This window comes from Delphinus delphis, chromosome 16 (genome assembly GCF_949987515.2).
Source record: "Delphinus delphis chromosome 16, mDelDel1.2, whole genome shotgun sequence".
NCBI lineage: Eukaryota > Metazoa > Chordata > Mammalia > Artiodactyla > Delphinidae > Delphinus > Delphinus delphis.
The window spans coordinates 37,027,555-37,047,596 of NC_082698.1; the positions used below are offsets into that span (position 1 = coordinate 37,027,555).

The window sequence follows — 20,042 nt, forward strand, 5'->3', positions numbered from 1 at the left end:
ATACCCAGCAACATGACCCCAAATCACACAGCAGCACTGGTCTGCTGCCTGTCACTGGTGGGCGGGGGAGCCAGTGGCTTCCATCACCGACACCAGCTGCTGTCTGGGAAACCACCTGTGGAGATGCCACATATTTTTTCATGTCACTAGTTTCTATTTCAAAATATGAGATGGAGGTGCCTGACTGGCAGAACCTAGGTCACACGCCTGCAGCCAGGCTGCAAAGGTGGTTAAAAACGCAAAACGCAAATATCTAGCACTTCACACTTCCATAGGAGGCAAAGTGGGATGTGCCAGGTGAGAAAAGGTAGATTCAGGGCTGGGCGGCCAGAAACAATGGTAAGTGCACAGAAAAATCAAACTTTTCCGCAATGAGCTTCTAGACGTATAAAATGCTTAATTCAATATATCTTGAACACCAGAATTTATTAAATTCCTATAGATGAAAACCAATAGTTAAATCTCTCTTTAACTCTATTAACTCCCACACACAAATTTATTTATAATTCAGAAACAGAAACCAACTCCCCTCAAATCTAATAAGAAAGAAGTTTATACATTGGTCAGTTAACTGCTTCTTTTTGGACCATTAACTACTCAGTGGCAGTGGTCCTGCCTTAATTCCTTTATTTTTCAATCTGCAGTCCTAGCACTTATCCCCTGCAATATAAACAATTACCCATGTCAGCATAAACAGGTTATGTTCTCAAGACCAGTAGATGTCAAAGTGTGATACAGCATCCCCACGGGGTCTGCAAGGTCAATATTATTTTTGTAATATTACTAAAACATTATTTGCTTTTTTTTTTACCATCCAGCTGTATAGTGGAGAGTTCCATAGGGTACAAGTTAATGGCTATGCTCACTTGTATCTTCTTGTAAATGTCTGCTACAATTTTTAATATGATAAATATAAATAGATATAACCCACAGAAACAAAGCTTTTTAGTGCCCTTAGTAATTTTTAAGGGTGTAAAGTGGTCTCATGACCAAAAAATTTGAAAACCCGCTGCTCTAGATCAACTACGCAAACAAACAAAACAAAACCTCGCCATGCTACTTCAATCTAACCAGAAATATAGTGGGCCATGAGTATCTAAAAGATGAAAAAATAATGGTCAAGTATCACCTTCCATTTGTACTACTAAGGTCTCACTAAAATAATTAGAACACTGAGGGCACAATAAGAGATACCTTACCTCACAGAACCCAAGACCCACAAGAGCAAATGTGGCAGACTGCTATATAATCTGCAATACCCATTCTCTTTTTCTAATATAAAAATATAAATTTTTAGTTGATACATAGCCTGGATGTCTCTATGCCTCAACTGCCCCCAAGGAAATATGGAAGCAGCTCTACGATTCTGCCCTTTAAAACCAGCATCAAGTAATGCCAAGAACAATATCGAATCTGTTAACACAGTGTTTCTTTTGTGACCTTTTTAGCCTAAATTATTAATTCCCTTAATTTTCCTTCTCTTTCTTTTTTTTTCTTAAATACTTTTTTTTGGGGGGGGCAGGGGTGCTAAGCTCAGAATCCTGACTTACTTGCATACACAGAGCCAGATTTTCCAGAATACAAAAGACTAACCAGGCAGGAAAGAGTCTCCTGAGAGACCGGGCACACAGGACAGCCAGTGAGACCATCGCCCAAATGTGTCATTTTCTCACTGGTACTCCTTTCAGGCTGAGTGCTGTAGGGAACTGGATAAGCAGGGGTGGCAGATGAGAGAGGCCAGAACACCTCATGCCACACGCTGTAATCTCATTTCTAATTGGCCAAAAGCAGCCTTTCTTCTCCCCACTGGGTTAGAGTTCAGGTTTTCCTGGAAGAACATGGTGCAATTTACTTAGTTGGAGATAAAGCAAATGATCATAACCTAGACTGTGGGCCGCAGTGACCTAATCTGATTTAGATAAAAGGAGGTTAAAGGGTCACTCCCATGCTTTAAATGACAGAGGCAGAAAGGAGTATCTCCTGAGTCACAGGAGGCTTACAGATTGGGACCTGCTTCAGGAAAAAAAAAATGACCTAAGCCCATCCTTGCTTTTCATTTGGAAGGATTCAGATGTTAAAACCAAAGATTATTTTTTTATACTCAAGAGATTATTTTTATACAATATTTGTAAATCAGAAATTATCATCTGCTGTGACCCAGATGATAACATTATTTGTACTAAAATATTGATAAATATGAAACTTGATCCGAATATTAGAAATAGCTTTTATTGTCTTTTTTATATACTTGTAAGTACTACATGTGAGTACCTGCTAGGTATCAGGCATTTGTCTCTTATTCCTAGAAGGATATCCCAAGTTAAACATACCTCAGCAGTGTGGTTAAGATTAGATCAATCAGCAAGAATGCAGTTGCTACAGGAAAGATTATTAAATAAAACACCATGCCCAATATAGGTTTTGTATTTGTTGGTTTTTTTTTTGTGATACGTGGGCCTCTCACTGTTGTGGCCCCTCTCGCTGCGGAGCACAGACTCCGGACGCGCAGGCTCAGCGGCCATGGCTCACGGGCCCAGCCACTCTGCGGCATGTGGGATCTTCCCAGACCGGGGCACGAACCCGTGTCCCCTGCATCGGCAGGCGGACTCTCAACCACTGCGCCACCAGGGAAGCCCCCAATATATGTTTTAAATTACTTTTAGGTAAGTCTAGGCTACGCTGAGGGCAATCAAGTTGCACTTTGGGACAGAAAAGAATTATTTCTCATAGTGCAGTACAATTTTTATTCTGACACCAGGTGAGATGGTTGGGCACCCTTAACCCAGCAGCTCAGGGTTTGGGGCTGTATATGTATGTGTAGGAGAAACCAGCTTCTAACCACTTGTGAGGTGGGAGTGCTATGGTGTCTTATTTAACCCTTTTGTGTACTTTATCTTCATCTATTAAATGGGGGGAAATAACACCCTTCCAGAAGAACTCAGTGGAAGCTTACATGAGGTTAAAAAAAAAAAACACAAAAAAGAGAACTTCCTGGCGGTCCAGTGGTTAGGACTCTACGCTTCCACTGCAGGGGGCGTCCACTTCCATCCCCAGTTGGGGAACTAAGATCCCGCATGCCACGCAGCATGACCAAATTAAATAAAGATCATTAAAACACACACACACACAAATTCTATTACAGTTCCTGGCATGCAGTAGAAAACTCAAAGAAAATCAGTCCTTTTTCACATCAAATGGTTAGAAAAGTAAGATGACGTAGGCTTCTATTATACATAGCAGAGATGACTAATGTTTAACTACTTGCTTCATTGCAATTAGTCTTTGACAGCCGCTGTCAGTTGTCTATCCAACAGCCGCCCACTCTCCCCACCCCCGCTTCTTCCTGCCAGCAGGGCCCAGCCTCACTAGAGATATTCACTTTTCCAGACTCCCTGGCACTCAGGACTTGACTAGTTGGCAAGTGACCAAATCTTGGACAATGGGACCAGAAGGGAGAAATCTATTGGGAGGACTCTGAGATACTTTCATCTCTAACACAAAGAGATAGTCTGGAGAATATGCGCCTTTTCATCAGCTGGACATGTGTCTTCATGTAAGACTTGAAATGCAGCAGCCGTCTTGCAACCCAGACGGGTCAAGCCTAAGACCCAGCTGGATGGCAGAGGTGGAGGGTAGAAGGAGCCTGGCTCCTTGCAGACACTGTTGAGCTGCTGAGCTTACCTTGAAACCATTCTCCTCTGAACTGTTATTGTGTAAGACATAAGTACCATTGTTGAAGGCACTCTTAGGATTCTGTAATCTGCTGCCCAATTGATACAGGATTCCTCTGGCAACATAAGGAAATGTTTACCTATGTGAATCCAATGGTGAAAGTGGTAATTCTGAATACTAATACTAATATTAAGAAGAAGAAGAAGAAGGGGAAGAAGTTTGTGAGATTTAACAATTTTTGAAGGAAATATTTCTATAATATTACATTCTTCTTTGATTAAAATATAAATATTATTTAACTCTTTCTTCATGATTCAGTTTTATTTCAATGTACCTGCCAACAGCAATGCTTCCCTCCAGTTCTAATTTGTTTTCATCTAGAAAATCACTTAAAAAACAACTTCTTTACTAAACTTCTCTGACTTCAGTCTTTCTCTCCTTTTAGTCTATCTTGATTACTGATAAAATAATTTAAATTTATTTGTAAAATTAAAGTTTAACTGGACATGGGTCTGAAAGGATCTCCTGTGAATAAACTATATGCTGATTGCAGTGACTGCTACCTGATTTCTAATTTGGTTGCTCAAAAATCATTTTTCTTACCTTTTCTTTCCTCTACTGTCTTCTACATAAGAGCAAGTTGAGTTCTGGGCAGGTGAGGTAGGACTATGTATATCACCTTTAATTCAGCAAAAGAGCTATCGTAATAATAATTATATTATTATGATAATATAATATCATATTATAGTAATGGGTTACTAATTATATACTAACCAAAAGCTTTCCTTCCCTGGTTATCTGAAGTAATGCATTGACCTCCATTCTCAGCCCCCACAACCGCCTTATCAAATAGGAAGCAGTTGAGTCTAGAGATTAGACATGCAGCCTCCAGGGTCAGACCACATGGGTTCAAAGCCTGACTCCAAGCAATAACTGCAGAATCACAACTACCCAGACTGCAAAGTGGGGTTGATAACAGTAACTAAGGAAAGACCTGTTGAGAAGGTGAAGTGAGAAAATGCTTGTGAAACCAACAGCCAGCTGCTTGGTGTCAGGAAGCACTCAGCAAATGATAATGACCATTATCTCCATTTTACAGGGGAGGAAGCTTGAGCCTAGACTAGACAAGCAACTTAAGTAAGTGGTGGAGCAAGGACTCAAAATTAGGTATGTAATATCCCAGAGTTCATACTCGTAGTCACACAGCGATACTCGCAATTAATATTTAATAGCTGATGGTGAAATCAGGGGAAAGTCAAATTCTTGGACTTTGGACAAGAGTGATAGGATTTATTGCAGAAATGAGACTTCAGTTCAGCATTACATCTGTTTCATCGTCTTCCGGCCAAAGAAATAAAAGGGCATCCATTCCCTCCACTTGTTTCTTAGGCAGAGTGATGCGATGTCTGTGGACTGACCACCTGGAATATGTAGTGAAGAAATTCAAATGCATAATTATTCGACCAAGACACAGTTTAATTCAAAATATGTGCTGGTTTTTAATGTAACTTCTAAATTGTGGTACTCAAATTACTTGGCCATAAAAAAGAATGAAATAAATGTCTCTGTAGCTACATGGATGGACCTAGAGATTATCACACTGAGTGAAGTAAGCCAAAGACAAATAACATATATCACTTATGTGGAATCTAAAACATAATACAAATGAACTTATTTATAAAACAGAAACAGGGCTTCCCTGGTGGCGCAGTGGTTGAGAGTCCGCCTGCCGATGCAGGGGACACGGGTTCGTGCCCCGGTCCGGGAAGATCCCACATGCCGCGGAGCGGTTGGGCCCGTGAGCCATGGCCGCTGAGCCTGTGCTCCGCAACGGGAAAGGCCACAGCAGTGAGAGGCCCACGTACCACAAAAAAAAAACAAAACAGAAACAGACTCACAGACATAGAAAACAAAGTTATGGTTACTGAAGGGGAAATGGGGGAGAGGGATAAATTAGGAGTATGGGATTAACAGATATATGCTACTATATATAAAATAGCTAAACAACATGTATTTACTGTATAGCACAGGGAACTATAGCCAATGTCTTGTAATAACCTATAATGGAAAAGAATTGGAAAAAAAAATATATATATGTATAACTGAATCAGTTTGCTGTACACCTGAAACTGACACAATATTGTAAATCAACTATACTTCAATAAAAAAATAAAATAAATTCTGGTATTCAAAAGGCATTTCATATGCTCACAAGTATACTAATTTATGATTCTGTTGTACTTTTTAAATGAGGCGATTCAATTAATATCTTCATAAAACAATTAAAAATTCATAAAACATTTGGAAAATGAATTTGAAGTGTTGGGGAGAAATTCAGTTAATTTGCCAAGATAGATTCATTTGAGCTTAATTGTGTTATCTTGCTGTTGAAATACTAAAATTTCATGGAAATTATGCATTCTAAAGATAAGCCACCCATAAGCCACTAAACTCTAACATCCACTTGAACATACTTCCCTTTTTATTGCAATTTGCTTTTAAGAAAATACTATCCAAGGTAACACTTGCACTGTTGGTGGGAAGGTAATTTGATACAGCCACTATGGAGAACAGTATGGAGCTTCCTTAAAAAACTAAAAATAGAACTACCATATGACCCAGCAATCCCTCTACTGGGCATATACCCTGAGAAAATCATAATTCAAAAAGAGTCATGTATCACAGTGCTCATTGCAGCACTATTTACAATAGCCAGGACATGGAAGCAACCTAAGGTGTCCATCGACAGATGAATAGATAAAGATGTGGTACATATATACAATGGAATATTACTCAGCCATAAAGAGAAATGAAATTGAGTTATTTGTAGTGAGGTGGATGGACCTACAGTCTGTCATACAGAGTGAAGTAAGTCAGAAAGAGAAAAACAAATACCATATGCTAACACATATATATGGAATCTAAAAAAAAAAAAGGTTCTGAAGAACCTAGGGGTAGGACAGGAATAAAGATGCAGAGGTAGAGAATGGACTTTAGAACATGGGGAGGGGTAAGGGTAAGATGGGACGAAGTGAGAGAGTGGCATGGACATATATATACTACCAAATGTAAAATAGCTAGTGGGAAGCAGCCACATAGCACAGGGAGATCAGCTCGGTGCTTTGTGACCACCTAGAGGGGTGGGATAGGGAGAGTGGGAGGGAGACTCAAGAGGGAGGGGATGTGAGGATATATGTATATGTATAGCTGATGTACTTTGTTATAAAGCAGAAACTAACACACCACTGTAAAGCAATTATACTCCAATAAAGATGTTAAAAAAGAAAAGAAAATACTATCCACAAGTTATCTAATTCAATGAAGCATAATGAGTCAGAAATACATTTTTTAAATAACATCATCTTCTTGCCTGCCAGATGCCTGAAGCCCAGAGATGAGGTCAGTCCTTGGGCATTATTAATCAATTTTATTTAATTTTCATAAATTTCCTAAGGGCAGTGCTTGAAAGGCATGAATTTAGTCCAGCACTACTTTCTTTCTTTTTTTTTTTTTTTTTTTTTTGCGTTACGCGGGCCTCTCACTGTTGTGGCCTCTCCCGTTGCGGGGCACAGGCTCTGGACGCGCAGGCTCAGCGGCCATGGCTCACGGGCCCAGCCGCTCGGCGGCATGTAGGATCTTGCTGGACCGGGGCACGAACCCGTGTCCCCTGCATTGGCAGGCGGACTCTCAACCACTGCGCCACCAGGGAAGCCCCAGCACTACTTTCAAAAGCAAAAGCTGTCCCAGAATACCTCTCATACGCTGCTTCTCCTGTGTTCCTCAACCAAAGGAAATATTCTAACTGTTCAACATATTTCAATAGACAGCTGCAGTCACATTTTTGGTTTTGAACTAGACAATCTCTTCAACGAGGTGGACAAAACCAAAACAGGCTGTGTCCCTTCATAACTTTCCCTGGCAGGTTACTTTTAAATGTTTAAAGAGCCCCCTCCCTATACTGCCAAAGTCGTTAGCAAGTGGCCATCCACTGTTTCTCTTTGTTCGCCCTACTCACTTCCTTCTTATTTTCCTTCACTGCAGCTTATACCCCTCTACTCTGATGTAAAGTTTCCTCTGAGTGTGGTTCCTGGGCCACCTGCACCATAATTACTCAGTGGAGGAGGAGGGTGGTTGTTAATAAGAAACAGATTTCTATGCCCCATCAAGTCAGAATTTCTGCCAAGGGTGCCCCACAGAGCTCTATTTTTATCAAGCAGCCTAGGAGATCTTTATGCACATTGAAACTTGAGACTCACTGCATCAGATAAAACTGCTCTAAGACAGTTACAAATAACCCCCTAAATACCTGCCTTGATCAGCTGAACAGTACCTACTTTAGAACAAACTCCTGCTTTGCTCTAAATGAAGTAGAGGCATTTCCTTTTTCCTCCCGCTTCCCTCACCTTGCATCTTACCTATTAATTTTCTGTCTTTTAACATACTTTTATTCCATGGGACACATTTCTTTCAAGGCTTCATTTAAGGCTTAATCTGAGCACTGTGTCTATACTCCATCCACTTTCACCAGGGTATCCGACTGTGATTTCTCACTCAATAGTTCCAAGGCTAATAACTACTGTATATCTTTCCCACAAGTATCAGCTCCAAGTAAATTCATTCATTCATTCATTTATTCAACATTATTTATGAAGCTCCTACTTCCTGCTAGGAACAAGTGAGCAAAGACACAGAGGATATTGATCTTTTGAAATTTACCTTCTGCTAGAGGCAGGAGGTTGAGCACAGAGGTACTAAGATACTAAACAACTAACTGCACAAATATATCATTAAAACTGCGGTAAGTGCTACAAATACGAAATACAACAGAGGTGGTTATGCATTTTTTGGCAAAAATATCTCAGAAGTGGTGGTGTGTCCTTCTCAGTACATCAGGAGACACTGATTTGCCCTGTTATCAGCAATGTTTACTCTGATCACCTAAGTTATGTCTGCCATGTTTCTCCCCTGTAAAGATACTATTTTTCCTTTTGTAATTACAAAGTGTCTTATAGGGAATTACTTTGCCAATATGCAAGTATACTTTTGCCCATTCATTTTAGCATCCAAAGATTATTCTTTTCTGAAGTGATTATTACTGTGGTGTTTGAAAATGGTGAATTTTCTATTTCTATCCTTCTTTCTATATTTATTAGTTTAGTTGGAGTTTTTGTTGAAGGTTGTTTAATTTTTTGTACAAAATTTTAAAATTTTAGGCTGTCAAATGGATCTATTTTTTTCTTTTATGATATCTGGATTTTTCATCATTCTTTAAAAGGTCTTCAAACTGACTGATGATAAAAATTTTTTTTAAATATGTCTACCAATCTTTTCTCCTAGTAATTTTATGGTTAGTTATTTTTGAATAAATACCGTTGATCTGTGTGGAATTTATTTTTATGTAAGTAGTATGACAAGGATACAGATTCTTTTTATCATTAGGCAAAAAGACCCTGAATCTCTTCAATTTTGCTTAGCTTCTTATTTAATTCTCAACTCTGCTCAATAAGGTGATCTGCCCAAACTAGGAACTAAGTACATATTTATTAAATTGAAGTAGTCTGTTAATTGTACCTCAATGAAGCTGAAAAATAAAAGTCTGGGAGTGATGGATAAACTTACATAGAGAAGAGATATCGGCAATTCAGAGAGGAGGCAAGTATGCAACTGTGTTTGAGATACCCCAGGACTGGACTGAGAGTGGTAAAAAGAATGTAGAAGGATAAATAGCTATTGGGAGCGATTCTGAGGGGAAAAAAAACATAGAACCTGGAAGTTAAGTGGACAGACGGGGATATAGGAGCGTAAGTAGGCAAAGATACTGCAAATGTTGGCATCTAAGGGAAGTGGAGATGGTGATGCTTCTGACTTCAACAGAGAAAACTTCTGTATCTCAGTGAATGGCATCAACACCCAATTACACACAACCTGGCAAAACTTGGAAACAGTCACCATGCATCTTCTCCCTCCCTCAACTCCACATCCATTCTACCACTTATAGTTGCTGAGTCACCCTCCAAGATATCTCTCAAATCTGCATTTTCTCACCATCTTTCCTTACAGTACCCAATCTGTGTCACCCTTTACTCTGTCTGCATCGCTCGAATAGCCTTCTAATTGGTCTATTTGTTTCCATCATGCTCCCCTTTGTTTAATTCTATATACAACAGGTATGCTATTCAGATATTGTCATTTCTTCACTTAAAACCCTTTAATAGCTTTCCATCACTGTCAATATCATGCATCTTTAATAGGTCCCACAAAGCTGGGTCTGATCCAGCTGCCAACCCACCAGCCTTCTATTCACCCTCATTTCACACTTCTACTTCCTCTGTATCTTTCCAGTGTTAGTTTAAGCTTCTCTTCCTCAGGCAGATATTTTTGACCACTTCCAAACTAAGTCACACTCTTGGTCATATACTCATGAAGAAATACCATACAAACCCAAACTGAGGGATTTTCTACAAAAAAAACTGGCCAGTGTTCTTAAAAAGTGTCAAGATGATGAAAGACAGAAAGACTGAAGGAATGTTTCAGATCAAAAGGGACTCAGGAGACATGACAAAAAATGCCATGTGTGATCCTGTATGGGGTCCTGGACCAGAAGGAGGACACTGGTGAAATGTGAATAAGATCTGTAGATGAGACAATATAGTATTGTAACAATGTTAGTATCCTGATTTTGATAACTACCGCGATTATATTAACTGTTAATATTTGGGGAAACGGGTAAAAAGGATATACAGAAATTCTGTGTACTATTTTTGCAATTTTCTGGAATTCTGAAATTATTTTAAAATTAAATATTTTAAAAATGTTCAGTTAGTACCTTAACAATCCCTTCAACAAGTAAAATGACAACAAAAGGAAAAAAGTTTGCATCATATGCAACATATATAATATTGATTATGTCTAAACTATAGGGCATATTTGCAGAACAGTAAAAAAGAGATACAAAGTTGAATAAAAATCGGCAAATGGAATGAACACGTCATGAGAGAAATATAAATGGCTAAGCAACACGTGAAAAATATTAATTTCACTAGTAATTAAGAAACTATGGATTTGAAATGGTATTTCCACTTATTTGATTGATAAAATTTACATGATTGGTCATACTTAATATTGATGAAGACTGGAAGAGAAATTGGCAATTAAAAAAAATAATACGCATTCCTGTTGACCAAGCAATTCTAAGTTTCCCCCATAGACTGTCCTGCCCAAATAATACACTAATACACACACACACACACTCACACACACACTTGCTCCCACTGTAGCATGGCTTAAAAATATTACAATTTTGGAAATTAAAATACACAGCCATCAAAAGGAGGTTATTTGAAATAAAGAATCTGTACAGGAAATGAAGCCATTAGAAAAGACTTACATCTATACGTGCTGAACCAGGAAGTTGTCCGCGTTACAGCATTAAGTGAAAAAAAAAGCAAGTTGTAAAATAGCATATAACGTATGACTCCCACATATGTATTTAATGTATGTTGGCATTTGCAAGAAAGGTATCTGAACAACATGCACTGGATTTTTCTCAGCTGTTCTCTCAAGGATGAAATCATGAAGGATTTCATATTTAACTTATTCATTTCGGTACAATTTGTTACAAGTATGTATCACTTCATTATGACAAATTATACTGTTTTTAAAGCCTATAAATTCTCAGTAGGTAGCTCCAGATTTGAAGCCTAGCCCTGCCAGTTTCTAGATGTGTGGATTTTGATCAATTACTCCCTGAGTCTGTTTCCCTTGTCTAACGTTGAGACCCTTGCCTCACAACGTTATGAAGGTAGTGGTAGTTGAAACAGTTATTCAAGGGCTTTCTAAACCCAGAGAGGCTATCTGGCCTGATGACTGGGCAGCCTTGGTGTCACACCATAACATGCAGCTGCTGGAGAGCAGTTTATTGGCTACAGACCTTCAGGAAAACAGCACGGGAGAACACTGCTGCATGAACCCTTCAGTCAGTCCTGCCAAATTCAAAGCCCCAAGTGCTCACCCTGCTCCCTTCTGCCTTTCCTTAATCCTCTCTTCTGGACCACGTACCATGTGTCCCTAGCACAAGAGTAAGGCTTGTTTGCATCAGGTTAGTCCCCTGCTCAAAAAAGCAACTGATAACCTAGTGTCTACCCGAAGAGGTCTAAACACCCTTGCTGGCCCTCAGTGCTGTGCACTATTAGACTTTGCTTTCCACTGCTTCCCAATATAGAAGTCTTGCCCTACTTTTCTTTTTGATCAAACCCTCTCTGCCCTATCCCAACATCTGTCATTCAGAAGGAGGTGCAACATTCTTTCCTGCCAACTCTGTGGTTTTCTGATTTCTTCCACCTGAAAACAGGTATTAATAAGAAAATTAAACACAGTGTTGGCTGCCATTATAAAAACTCCAAGGCAGCCTTGACGGCTATGTTATTCCATAAAAATGTATATGAAAATCAGAGGAATAAATGCATCAAGCTTAAAAACAGAAGCACAAATTTGCATATAAAATTAGATTTAGCTCCTAAATAGGTTTTTCTCTAAGTATGGTTTATTGACCACCTGCATCAGAATCCTCTGAAAAGGCTGTTAGAAGAAGGCTCCCAGGCCCCGCCCAATCTTACTGAATAATAACCTAGGGGGTGGCACGGAAGTGATTCTGGTTTTTTGAGACTAGTTTGCGATGCACTGCCCTAGTTACCTTTCTAAGTCTTTCAATAATATTACACTTGACAAAAGACAAAGAACCTTGATGCCATAAGCATGTGATGGTCATTTACATTTCTTTCAAAAGCCACATTTGAATTTCTTGAACTTTTCAATACTTGGACAAAAAAAAGTTCCACACCCACCAATGATTGTAAGTGATTTTCATCTTTTTTTTTTTCCTTAAAGTACTACATTGATTCAGTAAGGAGTTTCTCGGCCCCATTTTTACAAAAACAGGAACGTATGAAGGATTTATTCCAGGCTTCTCTTTCCTAATCTCATTCCATCTACCACTTCCAATTGTTCCTCTTGTTAAAGAAAATTTATCCTGTGGAACAGTTTATAAACCAACCTCTCAAGGACAAAACAGATTGGAAAAGGAACTGAAGTCAATCTGTCAGAAGACTGAAGCATGAACCCACAGGCATAAAGGCCTCTCCATATTTCTTCTCAGTGGTTGAAATGCATACTTCCGGTGTTAAAAGACAGGGCTCCAGCAACAGGTTAAATAAAATTATACGGTCCTTAGATGAGCTGAATTTAAACTTGATCACCATTACTGACTGCAGTTTTCTTTATGCCTTTAATGAAAAGGTGCACAGTTGATTACTGTCCTAGCCACTCAAGTTTGAAGTAACACTCCCAAAAAAGACCCACAGTGGAGTTTCCCCCAGTACCTGCAAAGGCAAAACAGGCAGGCAGCGTTAACTGGGGACTGGAAGGGTTAAAAATGAGTCATCACTGGCCTCCTGTTTCCAATAAACCAGGGTCAAATCAAGTCAAGCAATCAAAATGAATAATTTGTGATGAGTCCCTGAACAGCTATCTCTTGTATGAGGCTGGGCTGAATCTTTGGTTCATTTACGGTGAAAGCACTGAAACCTAAGTATAGCAAAAGTTTAAAAACAAAAGACCGAATTCACCAAAACTCAAACTTAATCAAATTTAAACTCACAAAATTTTAAAATAGTTCCTTTAAAAGAAACTGGACTTTAGTTAACTAATTATGTAATTTGCACAAAAGGGTAAAATCAAACAATGCAGACTGTATTTTTAAAAATGAGATTTAAAAAATTTTCCTCAACTAAATAGTATCTGTGAACTTTACACAAGACCAAGAAAAGTTTTTGCCTCCTTAGAAAAAAACAATACTAGTTACAGATTTCTGAAATTTATTTATGAGAATAAAGAATTATAAGGACTAATGTAATGTTAAAATATTGAAATCAGTGATGACATACACCTTGCTAAAGAAGTGCTGGAGGAATGCAGAATTTTTGATTCTTTGTTGCTACAGCAGTCTTCCCACCTATAATTAAAATCTGGCCTCTCTTTTTTTTTCTTTTTTAATTGAGGTATAGTCGAAGTATAATATAATGTTAATGGCAGGTCCAATGATAAAAACGCCTGGCCTTTTATAATTACACGTAATTATGTCAAGTCAAAGAACAGCTAAAATTTACTCTGCTTTTACTCTATAAAATATTCTGAATAAAAATGGTTATGAAATGTCATCATAACTTCACCATGGCTTCTGAATGGGAGATATATAAGACTCTGAGAGTGTGGACAAAGGTGGATGGCATAGAAGTTTTTCAGAATACTGATACCTTTCCAATAATATAATGTACACATAATTATTCGTAACATCTCTCTTCTCCAGCGATTCTTTACATCTAACGTAAATGTCTCCCTAATATGTGTTATACAGTATCTATTATATTACATATAATATGTAGTATAATGTATATATTTTATAATACATACCTTATATATAATGTATACATTATATTATGTATACACGACATACACTGTATAAAATGCATCTAATATATATTATATAGCTAAATAATATTACATCACACAATATATATAAAACATATAATGTATATATTATACATTATATTAGGGAGACATATCCTGCGGCCTCCAGCGAAGGATCACTAGGTACAAGGAAAGATATTACAAATGAATATAATACGTATTGCATATGTCAACTGTTAGGCAAAAACAAAAAATAAACTACTTTTAAAGCATATGTGAAAACACAAATTGGACCCCTTCTTAAAGTATTTAATGAAACACATTTACAAAATACCCAAACATCAAGGAAAAACAGCAAACGTTTTGTACAATAATCTGGGTACTAATCCTATCTATATAGGAGATGACAAACTCTGCAGTGGAAATGACTGGAGCCCTGGATCTCATTAGGACAAGCCCCCACTTTTCTCTCCCCAGTCAGTGTCCCCAGCACCTGGCATGTGATCAGGGATACACACAAGTTAGGCAAGCAAACACCGGAGTCGGATTGTCTGGGTTTGATGCCCAGCTCTATCACTCTATCCCAGCCTATGGCCCCGAGTGAATTACCTGGCCTTTTTGTGCCTCAATTTTTTAATCTGCAAAATGGCACCTATTCCATAAGGTTGTTTTATGAATTAATAACAATAGTAACAACTAATACATGTAGCAGTTAACCTTGTGCCAGACACTTCTCAGTACTTTTCATTTATACCTATTTATTCATTTAATCCTTCCCCAAACCTTATGAGACAGAAACTAATATCCCAATTGAAAGATGAAGAAACTGAAGCTCAGAGAAGTTAGTAACTTAATCAAGGACCCACAACTCGTAAATGGCAAAAAGAATTCATGTTCCCAACCACTCCATCATCCTTGAGATAACAAATGTAAAGGCTGAGTACAGTGCCTGGCATATAGCACATGTTTAATAACTAGTATTTATTAATAAGTATTTGTCAAACGTTTGCAAGATTCTGAGGTTACACCAGGGCTCGGCAGGAAAGAATGCTGTGATCAACTGGTGAGGTGTTCCGTGGATGTGGAATACGTGTGTGATCACACTATGCCCCAGGTTTACGATTCCTCTTCCACATAAAACAAAGAATCCTGATGTCTGGCTGTCTGATGTTTTCCCTTCTTCATCTCAGTGTCTCTGGGATCTTATGTCAGGCTGTCATTATCTGACATCACATTTCACCTCCACTCTCTCCTTCTGTTAACCCACTCACTCCCCATCCAACTGCCAAAGTGCTCTTCCGAAAAGATGCTTTCATTACGTACTCCTTTCAAGGAACCTACCTTGAATTGGCTACTTGATCTAAATCAAAATTCCATCCCCTTGCTTTCAAGGGACTTAATGAGACATGGAAGGAACATGCCTTTAACTCTAGTTCAAGGGCTCGGGTGCCTACTTATCAAATGAATACTTGATAAGAATGGCCATGTTTCATTATGCAGAGAATAGCAGTAGTGTTTGTGTTACTTCACAACAGTAATAAGCAATTTTTAAATTTTATTTATTTTGGACACAGCCCAACAGGAAAACCTTTTGAAATGTTTAAGGATCTCATTTGATTTTTATTCAGGATGAAACAAGCTTGATTGGAGGACAAAAAGGGAAGAATATCAGAGAAAAATCTGCATTATTATATGCACCATAATGTTAATATCCAGACAAATTTCAGTCAGCTTTCTAATCGTTCATCCTGAAATTAGATCATGAATCATAATCACAGGGTAAACCTCCAATGACTGGGGACGTTAAGTCAGAGCTATTAAAAAAAAAAAAAAACGGAAGGCATAACACTCTTCATATTCAAGATCATACAATGCACTCATTTATTTTGAAAGGCTAGCTAGAGCTAATCAAAACATATGAATTACTGGTGTTTATATCAAGGGGCTGCTTTTAATAAATACAAGTTACTCAGTAGCCAGTGGTCTGAATTAATGTCTGTAAGCCAACCACATCAATGGACAAACATAACGTGGATTTAATTTAAAATTTAGAAAGAAAATCAAATATGAACTTTGAAGACTTAGCAATTTGCCAAAAGTTTAACTGGCTTTTCTACTCAACATGAGGAGATGAAGGATGGTACTAGAAGTTCATCTAATTTGCTTAGAAATGCAACTAATTTCTGACAAAAGGCATATCCAGATGTAGCTACATCTAGATCATTCCTGAGTTGAACATTACGATGTCAACTCAGGATTTCTGAATGTACACTCAACACATCCAACTGGACAATTCACATGTTCAGATAGCTGAAATAAGCAAGTCAGTAAGTACCAATACAGTGGTTTTTTCTTTGTTTGGTTTTGTTTTGTTTTAGCGGGATCGTTATTGTTCCTTCAGTTGAGGAAGTTGGTCTTAGTTGACTATCAATTGGCTCCAATTTAATGTTTGATGTTTGATGATTCATATAAAGTTATGGCTAAAAATAATCAATACTAGAAGAGGTGATGTAGTAAGGTTGGGAAGATTCTAGAATTGGTATTCATTTAACAAATATTTAATGGGCAGCTGAGATCCATTAGCCCTCAGGGGTAGAGAACTGACTCTCACATTTTCAAGGATGACCATGAGTCATTTCCCGTAGTTTCAATTGAAGCTACTCCTAAATCTTTCACAGGGGAGAGAAAAAAATGCTAGGATTAGACAGAATCACAAACCCAGTGGTTTATAAGTGTGTCTAATTGGTAAATGTATCCTCCCTGAAGGCACATGGCATTTTCTGGGCAGCATCTACTATTTCTTCTACCCCTCCGATCCTGAGCAAGAATTACCAGGTTTTGCTTCTCTATAAAAGGCAACCTCGCTCTCTGGATTGTAGCTGTAAGTAGTCTTGGGAAGAGTCCTTGAAGAAGGAATGTGATCGAACTGTGTTAAGACCTTTGTGCCGAAAGTAAACAGAGGTAACTATTACTAACAATTCTTTATTTTTTATCAGTCCTTCTCAGAAGCTAATCCCCAAAACAGTCTCCTCTCCAGGAAATAATCTCTTTGCTGAGGACACCCTTGGGACCATGATGCTCCCACTTCTCCTTCCAAGCCTTTCAATGGGAATGAGTCCTATAAAACAGAGCAAAAGTATGCAAGAAACTGGCCCTAAAGTATGTTCAAGAGCAGATTCCCAAGAGGTAAGCAATTTGCTATATACGTGCTTGAACAGAAAACAAGCAGCCTGTTCATTTTCCAGGGAGATTCTAATAACATTTCATGCCTTTGAATGAAGATGTAATGGAGCAAACGGTAAACAAGAGGTACCTACTTCCCAGTGCCTTCCCAAAGGCATTGACTCAGTATTAAAAAGAAACATAGATATTTACAGTGTAGCTATAAAATGTCTACAATAATAGAGTCACAGAGTACATTTTTATACATATATATTTTAAAACAGAGTACCTTTTTGAAGTTCAATTTAGCATCCATCCCACAAACATAAGACTGCCAACTGAAACAAGATCTGGAAAAGCATAGAAGATAGTGGCTTAAACTCTGTGTAAAACAACCATAGAAAACTACTCCCCGAAACTTGAAACAGAAAATCAAACATTCACGTGTAATTGAACGGCTGGAACAAATCTGCCATATTGACCTTGACAGGGCCTTGAATCATGAGATCATAAATCAGCATCCTGGTGATATCCATTATAAACTTAGAAATGCCTTAAAACCTAAGACTTCATTTTATTCTCAGTGATTAGCAGGATGTTTGGAAAGCACTGGGCTCTCTGGAGCTTACTTTGAAAGATTCAAAGATTCAAACACCGATTTCCAGAAGGCCACCCCGAAGCCACCCAGACACTTAAGATTTTCTTCAATCCTCTCGATCAGGTTCTGTTTCCTGAATTACTTATTGTTTATTTATTTATTTTCAAATTTCAGTAATTACAGCACCTTAGGCTCTTGGCTATCAGCGGTGTGGCTTGTTTCAGAGAGTTCTGGAAAATTATGTTTTAGTGACATTCCACTTCTTTGTGTGTTTCATTAAAGGCTCTCCATTAAGGCTTATAAATTATTCAGGTGAGGGAAAATGCCTTATGAGTGGCTCATAAACGGCGTAACAGTGGCTCATAAACGGCGTAACAGTAAGCATCATCTAGAAAGGCATGACACACGGTCCTGCAAGGACGCCTGTTTTTCCAACCGCCGCCCCTTCCCTCCCCACACCTCGCACCCCCAAAGACAATGCGGGGGGTCTCTCTGAACGCCGACACCATCTCCGAGGCCGCGCCCCAAGCCTAAACCAGAAACACCCGCGTGGAGGTAGATCACTGCGGGCGTCCCACCCTGCCCCCAGGAGCCACGGCTTCCTGCTTTCCCCATCAAGGTGAAACTAACCCCTCGGAGCCCGCTGGGGGGCGGACAGAGGCAACGCAGGTTGAGGCAGCCGACCGCAGGACTCGCAGGAAGGAAGTGAGCGGCCGCAAAGCGCATTTTCCTCCCGCGGAGCAAGCCCGGGACAGGACGTCGCCAGCGGAAGAGGGGCCGGCGCGCGCCAGGCCACCGGGCACACGCGTCCGCCGTGCACACTTGCCTGTGCCGGTGCGCGCACACACACACAGACACACACACACGCGCGCGCGCGCCTACTCACCAGCAGCCCCTGATGTCCGGAGCCCGCGTGGGATGGCGACTGCAGCGGCTGTCCCCGCGCCTGCCGTGTGGCCTTGGCATCCGTCTGGCCGCTGCAGCCCGGGCCGCGGTGGCTTTTGCTAGAAGGCACTGCAGTAGGGTGATAGGGCACCCAGCGAGCAGTCGCCCGCTCCCGTCACTCTGCCGACCCTCCTCCGCTTCTCTACGGACTGATGGAGCTTTGCTACCTTCACTCGTTTGGCTTCTGTGCGTTCCTCTCTTCCTCCTCCACTTCGCTGCCGTAGCTCCCCAGCGCCCAGCGCAGAGAGCTCCCTCGAAAACCCACGCGCAGGCCTGGCGATCCCGAGCCTGCAGCAGCCGTCCCTGATGCCGCCGCCGCCGCAGGAAAATAAACTGTCACTGCGATGGTCCCGGCCTCCTCTGCCCCGGCCCCTGGGTGCCGCCTCCGCCTCTGCCTCCGCCCCTTCCTCGGCGGCGGCCTCCCGTGTTCCGCAGAAAACGCTCGCGGGTGGAAGCAGGTCCCCGCGGTTCGGCCTAGAGTGAATGTGAAACAATCGGGTGCGACTTTCTCTTCTGAAACCCTGCCCGTCCCCTTCTCAGCCCAGAACCACGTGAACTCTCATTTCGCTCCACCATCAGTTTCACTGAGGGGGACCAGAGTGGGTGCCTTTTAAGTGCACACGTGAGGTGATACAGCTGGATTTGACCGTGAACTCGCATCGCAGTCAGAGGAAGGATAGGGTTTTCGTGAAAATCCCACTTACACCGTATTAGGAATTCCACCTTGAGATTTATCCATAACCCCCCCCCACACACACCGTGAAACAGTTTAGTCCTCCTCCCCTCTCCCTGCTCTGTGTCCTGTGGTAATGCAGGCTATTATGATATCTTTGGGATATTATATTATTATCATGTGCATTGTTTTTAGTATGGTCCTGGCACTGAGCCAGGCACTCTACATGAAATCTTATTTCATCCCCTCCATAGCCCTTATAAAGGGTACTCTTACTTTTCCCATGACCGAGGCACAGAGGAGCAAGGTAATTTGTCCCAGGTGACCCACCTGGAAAGTTGTAGAAGTTAAGATTTAAATTCTGATCAGATACCAAAGGCTATTCCTATTGGCTTTTAATGTGTAAATCTCTGAATGTGTAAACATTATACAAACACTACTACTTCTGAGTGAAATGCAGACATTTTTTTACTTTTTCTGAGTTTGGTTGGGAGGTTACTTCCAAGAGAGGGAAGTGACTGCAGAGAG

General features: G+C 40.0%; 1 protein-coding gene across 6 annotated transcripts in view; it reads right to left on the bottom strand.

Moving 5' to 3' along the window:
- STAMBPL1 (STAM binding protein like 1) overlaps positions 1-19,210 on the bottom strand; it is a 45,834-nt gene extending 26,624 nt beyond the window's left edge. For 2 of the 6 annotated variants that reach the window (XR_009522435.1, XM_060034521.1), the window contains exons 1-2: positions 18,783-19,210; positions 17,588-17,648 (exon numbers count right to left, since the gene is read on the bottom strand). The gene's annotated coding sequence lies outside the window, so the exon portion shown is untranslated. Of the gene's footprint in view, positions 1-1,593; positions 2,111-17,587; positions 17,649-18,526; positions 18,662-18,782 lie in introns of those variants that run through there. The other 4 variants (XM_060034517.1, XM_060034519.1, XM_060034518.1 and 1 more) reach the window with 4 other exon arrangements.
- Between the last annotated feature and the right edge of the window lie 832 nt (positions 19,211-20,042).